A 10,860-nucleotide genomic window follows, 5' to 3' on the forward strand; every position below is an offset into this window, starting at 1 on the left:
TCTTTATCAACAACTTAATATTTGTATTTTGACCGATTTTTTTATATTTTTCTTGCAAACAAATCTAAACTGTCTCCTCAGTCACCTCATACTTGTGATCTATCATATTAAATACATATTTAAAAGCTTCAACAGAAACATTTAGGCTTTCAGTTACAACTCATAAAAGTGTTAAATCAACTGTGTACTTATTTATCTACAATATGATCTATTGAAGATGCTGCAGGAGCTTTAAATCCTCTCACATTTCAGTTGTCTAAAACGGTCCAGGAGGATTCTTAAGGCTTACATAACATCAGTACAGTATTTCAATCATCTCATATTTCTGACAGGCATGTAGCTGCCTCAAACTTGTATTACACTGTGAGGTAAACCGTTTAGCAGCTGGCTTCTATAAAACTGCTATAAAGTGAATAGGGGTTAGTTACAATAAAGTAACAGATTCCTTTCCATTTCCATTACATTTTAATTAATCCTTTACAATACAGTTTTAATATCTTTCTAACAGACAGCTCTAGCAACTTGTGAGGGAGCCTCAATCAGCAGAGACATTTCTTGAAATTATTTTTAATACATGTAATTCAGCAATGTAATGCACACACACTAGATGTTAACTATTTTAATGCATGTAAATTGAAAAGTCTTTTGTCTGTAATGTCTTTTTTGGTTATGTGTCGGACACCAGTAAGACTAGCTGTCACCATTGGCGTCGGCCAATAGGGATCCTAATAAATCACATCAGGAAGTTCTTCCTTCAAGTCAGGCATTTCACATTCTTCAATATCTATCTCATCTTTGCTGTTTTCAAACCTCTGCATTTAATAGTCATTTAAATGTTCTTTGTGTCTTATATGGTGCAGCTAAATGAAGTTCAATAGGGTGACGTTCAGACAGAAATGTATTGTGTAGAACAGATATGACTGTCTGTCAGGTAGAATAGAGAATCATGTCAGCTCTATTCAATACTTTTCTATCAGCAATGTTGAGAACATTTCACCTGAATACCTCCTGTTAGTTCTGTGAGCGGTGTCCACCCAGCACATCAGTACCAGAAGCACCATAGGGGAGAGCTGCTGGAAGGACTAGTTGAGCAGTGTCCACCCAGCACATCAGTACCAGAAGCCCCATATGGGAGAGCTGCTGGATGGACTAGTTGAGCAGATGCCACTGTTATTAGACAGAATATATGTACTTGGCGTGTTTGTGGGTGGAGAGAACATCAACACCATGCAGACTAAGACTTTATGACGTTCAAGGTATTTTAATGCGCAAAGATCTGGCATGATATTCGACCGGTGTTTTTGTATCAGAGGGACATAGTGCCAGTGTGGAATAAGAGTCTGCACACCATGCAGATGGGCTGTCCAGAACAGGAGTTTGGAGGCTTCTAACATACTGTTAACTGCCAGATGTCATTAAACCGTTGAGTAAACTGTCATTATAAAACTGTCATTGTACATATTTAAAATATTTTGGCAGGACCTTGGGAGGATCGGACAGTAATTCTTGATCCAAAACATTTTAATAGTGCTTTCAACACTTACACTGTTCTCGCAAAGTAGTTTAATCACCACAGACAGGAGTTTGCCTGAGACACGCAAGAGCCTTGGCACACGGCAGCACTTTTTACATGATTCAAACCATTAAAATGTCACAGCCAGTCAAAATATATGACACGTCACATGCCATGGCATGGATCCCTAAAACAACCGAGCTGGACTTCATTCAGATCTTATTTTTCAGGTCACAAATCAATTCAATTCAATTCAAAGGGGTTTATCGGCCGAAGCAAGTGAAATAGATAATAAACAAAAGTCAAATAAACTTAAAAAAAAATTCCAGTAAACATTACACTCACAAAACTTCCAAAAGAATAAAGACATTTCAATTACATGATTACCCCCCCTGTCAGTGAACCTCTCCAGCCAATGGTCACGTTCCAAACCTGGCTGTCACAATTACATGCAGCCGAAAGCCGTTTTGGAATGTGACCCTCTGACATAGAAATGTCAAAGTATCAAATCCCAACTGCTGAGCTGTTCTTGACACTCCAATTTCATCCCCTACAGTCGATGGCAGAGTTACAGGAAGTACAGTATACCAAAGCAACAGATGAGTTAGGAGCCCAATATGGCCATGTTCAGTGTCAGAAATACATCCAGCTTCCACAGCAATCTCTAAGGTAATTTAGCATTGCTTCATTGCTTTGTTGGCAGATCTGCTGCCATTTGAGCCGTGTTCCAGAGGATACGGCCTGCTTCTTTATGGACCGCTTTATTTTTACACTCACCAACTTGTTCATGGAATTAGGATCAGGCCACACCGTCCCCGCTCCCATCCTCCCAGAGCATGCCAACCTGTACACAGACACAGGGGAAATACTGGCCATTTAATGGTAAAACCCTGCCCCACTAACATCTAGCACCTGGAAATAATCACAGTAGGTGTCACACAGAGAACATTCATAAATGTCACACAGAGAACATTCATAAAACTGGGAATCCCACACACATAAGAGTCTGGGGAAGAAGGGGACTCGTCCTAGCCAAGCCTTTAGAAGAGTCAGGACAAGTGACAGCCCAATCCACTAGATGGCCAGAGGCCAATGATCAACGTTTACAAGTGAAACACTTCACATCTAGGCACTCTATTTCGAAGACTGATTTAAATAATGGGCGAAATGGAAAGTGTTCATGTCTGCCTGTGAATGAGTTGAATAGAATGTTTTGAAAAGGAGTTGAATAGAAGGTGTTGAACAGAAGGTGTTGAATAGAGGGAGTTGAATAGAGGGAGTTGAATAGAGGGAGTTGAGTAGACGGTTGTCCAGTCTAACTGCTGTTGTGGTAATATCCTGGACCTCTAAGGCAGCTGTTATATCTGGGAAGCCTGAAGACCTGATGATAGGGTAATAGGATATGTAATAAATTACTATTTGAATCGACCTTTAAAAGTGGTGTCAACTGGTTAGACGTAAATTAATTGGGTTTTCTCAGCTGAAAAAAACGATGTTTGTTGATCCCAAATATATGATTCAATGCCATCTGGGGGTGCAGGTAGCTTAGCAGTTAGAGTGTCGGGCCAGTAACTGAAAGGTCGCTGGTTCTAACACCCAAGCTGACAAGGTGTAAAAACTGTCAAAGTGACCTTGAGCAAGGCACTAATTTGCTGTACCTGTAAAACAACACATTTCACTGCACCTATCTGGTGTGTGACAATGAAACGTACTTTTTTATTAACCAACCTACAGTATATTTCAAGTTGCAACCTATTTATTTCAACACTCAACTTACTATTCCCCTTTGGTTTAACCTAATAAATAACTTTTCTTCTTTGGTTTAACCTAATAAATAACTTTCCCCTTTGGTTAAACCTAATAAATAACTTTTTCCCTTTGGTTAAACCTAATAAATAACTTTTCTTCTTTGGTTAAACCTAATAAATAACTTTTCCCCTTTGGTTAAACCTAATAAATAACTTTCCCCCTTTGGTTAAACCTAATAAATAACTTTTCTTCTTTGGTTAAACCTAATAAATAACTTTTCTTCTTTGGTTAAACCTAATAAACCTAATAAATAACTTAAATACAAACAAGGATGAGTGTACAAAACATTATGAACACCTGCTCTTTCTATGACATAGACTGACCAGGTGAATCCAGGTGAATCCAGGTGAATCCAGGTGAATCCAGGGGAATCCAGGGGAATCCAGGGGAATCCAGGTGAATCCAGGGGAATCCAGGTGAATCCAGGGGAATCCAGGTGAATCTAGGGGAATCCAGGTGAATCCAGGTGAATACAGGTGAATCCAGGGGAATCCAGGTGAATCCAGGGGAATCCAGGTGAATACAGGGGAATCCAGGTGAATCCAGGTGAATACAGGGGAATCCAGGGGAATCCAGGTGAATCCAGGGGAATCCAGGTGAAACTATGATCTCTTATTGATGTCTTGTTCAGATATTGGTAAGTGGACTGGAGGCAAGGCATGAAAGGGAGAACAAATCCAGTTATTTGTGTCATCCGTTTTGGGAAAGATGACTTACTTACTTTATTGTCCCCATGGGGAAATTTTGTTGCAGTGTCATGTAAACATTTAAAGTGGCGTTAAATACAAAACAAGATTGACAATACAACTTTCAATAACAGTCACGCACCAATAATTAAAAAAAAAAATTAGTAAGAAATAAGAAATAAAACATTTAAAACAAAGACTAGCCTGCTGGCCTTACGGGGTCAATGGGAACATTTGCCCGAGCTATTTAAGAGGGATATCACACCTGGCACAAATGATTGTCTCGTTCTATTTTTCCTGCTGAGGGGTGCCCTATATCTGCGCCCAGAGGGGAGTAATTCAAAGTCCAGGTACAGGTACAGGGGGTGACTTGGGTCTAAAATGATTCTGTGAGCGTTACGGAGGGCCCTGACCTTAAAGATCTCATCCAGGCCTGTCTGTTTGACTCCAAGTACCTTACTTGCTGTGGTAATAATCCTTCTCAGCATGTTTCTCTGACTGACAGTGGCATTGCCAAACCAACAAACAATACAAAAAGTTAAAATACTCTCAATAAAGGATTTGTAAAACAGAGTCAATATAGTACAGTCTATATTAAAAGAACCCAACTTTTTTAGAAAGTACAGTCTCTGTTGGCTCTTTTTGTAGATCTCGTCTGTACATTTACTCCACTGAAGCTTACTGTCCAAAAGGACACCCAGATATTTATATTCCTCTACAATTTCTATATTCTGGCCTCTGATAGATGTTGCAGAGGTAGGTGTTGTACGCTTCCTGAAGTCTATGCACATCTCTTTGGTCTTGTTAGTATTGAGGACCAAGTGTGATTCCTCACACCACTCTACAAAGTCATCTAGGACCGGGCCATGATGTTCCTCGTCATCATGCAACAGGCTGATCAAGGCAGTGTCATCAGCGAACTTAACGAGGTGTCTGTCAGTATGGGAACTAGTACAACTAGTAGTGTACAAGATGTACAGAAGTGGGGACAAAACACATCCCTGAGGAGAACCTGTGTTGGTATTGCGTATATCCGACACATGGGGACCTATTTTGACTCGCTGTGAGCGTTGGCTCAGGAAGTCCAACAGCCACAAAACCAGCCCCCCATCTAAGGAAAAGTCCCGAATGAGTCTCTGTGCCAGAATGTAAGGCTGGATTGTGTTGAAGGTAGAAGAAAAGTCAACAAACAGAACCCTGACATGGGATTTGGCGCCCTCTAGATGTCTATAGACCATGTTAAGGAGGGTAAGAATGGCATCATCAACTCCTCTGCTGGTCTGATAGGTAAACTGAAATGGGTCGAGGAGCTTCTGGGTGACACTGAGAATATGACTTTTCACAATTTTCTCAAGGCATTTCATAACTAAGGATGTCAAAGCGACAGGGCGATAGTCATTCAGCACAGAGGGATTCGATACTTTAGGAATTGGTATAATTATTGATTTTTTCCACAATACTGGAACGTGTTGCTGGTTGATTGAGGATTGGAAAATGTCTGTAAAAACACCAGCCAGTTGTTCAGCATAGTGCTTTAACACATGCCCACTTATTTTGTCTGGGCCTGGGCTTTTGTATGTGTTACATCCCCTAAACAACTTTAGAACATCAGACTGTTGAACAACAACTCTCTCAAACGTTATTATTTAAAAAAAAATATATATATTTTTATTATTATTATTTTTTCTAGAAAAAAAGTACCTGCGTAATTGCGCACCCAACTCACTCAGGTGCTTCTCTATATCACATTTGACATTGTCCGTAAGCTTGAGTTCATTTGCACACAAAAAAATCATACAATGATGGAAAGACCTGTGTGTTGTCCTTGTTAATGCAGACAGAGAAGAACTCCAACTTCTTAATCATAGCCTCAATTTTGTCCCGCGCATTGAATATAGTTGCGGAGAGTCCCTGTAATCCTAGATTCAGATCATTCAGGTGAGAAAAAACATCACCCAGATAGGCTAGTTGTGTGAGAAACTTGTCATCATGCAAGCGGTCAGACAAGTGAAAATTTTGGTCAGTAAAGAAAACTTTAAGCTCGTCTCTCAATTTAAAAAAACGTGTCAATACTTTGCCCCTTGATAACCAGCGCACTTCTGTATGTTGTAAAAGCATTGCATGGTCGCTGCCCATATCTATGCATATTGCAGAAAATACATGAGAGTTCAGGGGCCTTGCTATAACAAAGTTAACCATTTTCACTGTAGTGTCCAAAACGTCTTTCAAGCTGTCAGGCATTCCCTTGGCAGCAAGAGCCTCTTGGTGGATGCTGCAGGGGACCCAAGTGGCGTCGGGAGCAACTGCTTGCACGCGCGTTACCACTCCACTATGTCTCCCTGTCATGGCTTTTGTGCCATCAGTACAGATACCAACACATCTTGATCAACAAAGTCCATTTGATGTCACAATGCTGTCCAGTACTTTACAAATACCCTCTCCTGTTGTCCTGGTTTCCAGTGGTTTGCAGAAGAGGATGTCTTCCTTAATTGACCCCCCATAAACGTAATGGACATATACCAGGAGCTGTGCCAGGCCCGCCACGTCTGTTGACTCATCCAGCTGTAACGCATAGATTTTCACTGGCTTGTATGCGAAGCAGTAATTGTTTCAAAACATCTCCTACCATGTCACCGATGCGTCGTGAAACGGTGTTGTTTGATGAAGGCATTGTCTGTGTAGTTTTTTGGGCCTTTTCTTCCAGCATTGTCCCAGCCTTATGCGTGGCAGCTGGAAGAATTAAGTCCTCCACAATAGTATGGGGCTTGCCTGTCCTAGCCACTCGGTAGTTCACCATATAAGACACTTCTAGCCCCTTTTTATAAATGGTATCTGTTGCTTTTATACATGAATTATTACTTTGAAAGTCGTTTTAATTCTCGCTCAAAAAACTCCTGTGGCTTATTTTTCAAATTGTCATGTTTATTTTTTAAATGTCTGGGCATGAAAGAAGGTAGTACTTTGCACATATAACACACTGTGGCTGAGGAAAGGCACTGCTCCCAATGTAAGTGAACCCCAAATCAATGTAGTTCTCATCATATTTGCGCCTCTTCGATGGTCCAACGTCCCTGTCTGTTGTTCGGTGCTTTCCCGGGTAAGGAGGCAGTAGCTCTTCGGCTGCATCAGATTCACAACTGTCAGTGACCATGCTAGCTGGGCTAACAACAAATGTAGAATTACTGATGCTAGCATTGGATGTGCTCGTGGAAGCAGAACAACTTGTGTCGTCAACAGGTGCAGGTGTAGTACTGCTGGTAGTAGCAGTAGTACTGCCGGTAGTAGCAGTAGTACTGCCGGTAGTAGCAGTAGTACTGCCGGTAGTAGCAGTAGTACTGCCGGTAGTAGCAGTAGTATTGCCGGTAGTAGCAGTAGTACTGCCGGTAGTAGCAGTAGTACTGCCGGTAGGAGCAGTAGTACTGCCGGTAGGAGCAGTAGTACTGCCGGTAGTAGCAGTAGTACTGCCGGTAGGAGCAGTAGTATTGCCGGTAGTAGCAGTAGTACTGCCGGTAGGAGCAGTAGTATTGCCGGTAGGAGCAGTAGTATTGCCGGTAGTAGCAGTAGTACTGCCGGTAGGAGCAGTAGTATTGCCGGTAGTAGCAGTAGTATTGCCGGTAGTAGCAGTAGTATTGCCGGTAGGAGCAGTAGTACTGCCTGTAGGAGCAGTAGTACTGCCGGTAGGAGCAGTAGTACTGCCGGTAGGAGCAGTAGTACTGCCGGTAGGAGCAGTAGTACTGCCGGTAGGAGCAGTAGTACTGCCGGTAGGAGCAGTAGTACTGCCGGTAGGAGCAGTAGTATTGCCGGTAGGAGCAGTAGTATTGCCGGTAGGAGCAGTAGTATTGCCGGTAGGAGCAGTAGTATTGCCGGTAGGAGCAGTAGTACTGCCGGTAGTAGCAGTAGTACTGCCGGTAGGAGCAGTAGTACTGCCGGTAGTAGCAGTAGTACTGCCGGTAGGAGCAGTAGTACTGCCGGTAGTAGCAGTAGTACTGCCGGTAGTAGCAGTCGTACTGCCGGTAGTAGCAGTAGTACTGTCGGTAGTAGCAGTAGTATTGTCGGTAGGAGCAGTAGTATTGCCGGTAGGAGCAGTAGTACTGCCGGTAGGAGCAGTAGTACTGCCGGTAGGAGCAGTAGTATTGCCGGTAGGAGCAGTAGTATTGTCGGTAGGAGCAGTAGTATTGCCGGTAGGAGCAGTAGTACTGCTGGTTGTAGCAGTAGTACTGCCGGTAGTAGCAGTCGTACTGCCGGTAGGAGCAGTAGTACTGCCGGTAGGAGCAGTAGTACTGCCGGTAGGAGCAGTAGTACTGCCGGTAGGAGCAGTAGTATTGCCGGTAGTAGCAGTAGTACTGCTGGTTGTAGCAGTAGTACTGCTGGTTGTAGCAGTACTACCAGTAGAGCTGGTATGTGTCTCTATGGACACGGGCCTTACTTTTTTTAACCAGTAATCCATTTTCAAGCAAACGGAATGAGCAGCAGCTACGTTTGGCTACATACGGACCGTTAGTGGAATTCCCGCGAGAGAGTAACGGTTAATGTGATTGGATGTTAATTATTTGACTAGGCTACCTGTATTTGACATTGTGCTGTTATTTCGCTGAACACTAGATGGTTAAATTTTATTTTTGCTACTCTTGATCGAGGACTAATAATTCCAGACCCCCTATATGTATGCATGTATGTATGTAATGTACAGTTGAAGTCGGAAGTTTACATACACCTAGGTTGGAGTCATTAAAACTTGTTTTTCAACCACTCCACAAATTTCTTGTTAACAAACTATAGTTTTGGCATGTCGGTTAGGACATCTACCTTGAGCATGACACAAGTAATTTTTACAACAATTGTGTACAGACAGATTATTTCACTTATAACTCACTATATCACAATTCCAGTGGGTCAACAGTTTACATAACCTAATTTGACTGTGCCTTCAAACAGCTTGGAAAATTCCAGAAAATTATGTCATGGCTTTAGAAGTTTCTGATAGGCTAATTGACATCATTTGAGTTAATTGGAGGTGTACCTGTGGATGTATTTCAAGGCCTACCTTCAAACTCAGTGCCTCTTTGTTTGACCTCATGGGAAAATCAAAAGAAACCAGTCAAGACCTCAGAAAAAAAATGGTAGACCTCCACAAGTCTGGTTCATTCTTGGGAGCAATTTCCAAAAGCCTGAAGGTACCACGTTCATCTGTACAAATAATAGTACGCAAGTATAAACACCATGGGACCACGCAGCCATCATACCGCTCAGGAAGGAAACGCGTTCTGTCTCCTAGAGATTCATGTACTTTGGTGTGAAAAGTGCAAATCAATCCCAGAACAACAGCAAAGGACCTTGTGAGGATGCTGGAAGAAACAAGTACAAAAGTATCTATATCCACAGTGAACAAGTCCTATATCGACACAACCTGAAAGGCTGCTCAGCAAGGAAGAAGCCACTGCTCCAAAACCGCGATAAAAAAGCCAGACTACGGTTTGCAACTGCACATGGGGACAAAGATCGTACTTTTTGGAGAAATGTCCTCTGGTCTGATGAAACAAAAATAGAACTGTTTGGCCATAATGACCATTGTTATGTTTGGAGGAAAAAGGGGGAGGCTTGCAAGCCGAAGAACGCCATCCCAACCGTGAAGCACGGGGGTGGCAGCATCATGTTGTGGGGGTGCTTTGCTGCAGGAGGGACTGGTGCACTTCACAAAATAGATGGCATCATGAGGATGGACATTTATGTGGATATATTGAAGGAACATCTCAAGACATCAGTCAGGAAGTTAAAGCTTGTTCGCAAATGGATCTTCCAAATGGACAATGACCCCAAGCATACTTCCAAAAGTATGGCAAAATGGCCTAAGGACAACAATGTCAAGGTATTGGAGTGGCCATCACAAAGCCCTGACCTCAACCCTATAGACAATTTTTGGGCACAACTGAAAAAGCGTGTGCGAGCAAGTAGGCCTAGAAACCTGACTTGGTTACACAAGCTCTGTATGGAGGAATGGGCCGAAATTCACCAAACTTATTGTGGGAAGCTTGTGGAATGCTACCCGAAATGTTTGATCAAAGTTAAACAATTTAAAGGCAATGCTACCAAATACTAATTGAGTGTATGTAAACTTCTGACCCACTGGGAATGTGATGAAAGAAATAAAAGCTGAAATAAATCATTCTCTCTACTATTATTCTGACATTTCACATTCTTAAAATAAAGTGGTGATCCTAACTGACCTAAGACAGGGAATTTTTACTAGGATTGAAAGTCCGTAATTGTGAAAAACTGAGTTTAAATGTATTTGGCTAAGGTGTATGTAAACTTCCGGTTCAACTGTATATATGCACGTATGAAAAGCTTTGTAATAGCTACTATAATGTGGCATACAGACTGTGGCTTTCTAGCTAACCTTCCTTTCTCAGGTAGTTCATGTTTTCTCTTTCAGAACCTTTTCATAATCCACTTCACTCTTCCTATTTACACGTTGAACACTAAATCTGAAACTATCAAAAAACAACAACATTGAAATGGCATCAATGTGTCTGCTCAACTTGCCCTCGCACTCCATAATCCTATTTGTTCGCATATCTGACACGAATCAGATCTTTTTCTTGCAGTTCTGAAAAGCCCAAAAACACATAGAATCTGAAATGTTCAATGGTCAGTGCTACCTGGGGTCCTTGGGACGTCCCTACCCTAAACTCTAACCCTAACCCCTACCCTTATCCTTATCCTTATCCTTACCCTAATCCCTAACCTAAACTCTAACCCTAACCCTAACCCCTACCCTTATCCTAACCCTAACCTCTACCCTTATCCTTACCCTAACCCTAATCCCTACCCAAAACTCTAACCCTAACCCCT

The sequence above is a fragment of the Salvelinus fontinalis genome, chromosome 1 (genome assembly GCF_029448725.1).
Source record: "Salvelinus fontinalis isolate EN_2023a chromosome 1, ASM2944872v1, whole genome shotgun sequence".
NCBI classification, from domain to species: domain Eukaryota; kingdom Metazoa; phylum Chordata; class Actinopteri; order Salmoniformes; family Salmonidae; genus Salvelinus; species Salvelinus fontinalis.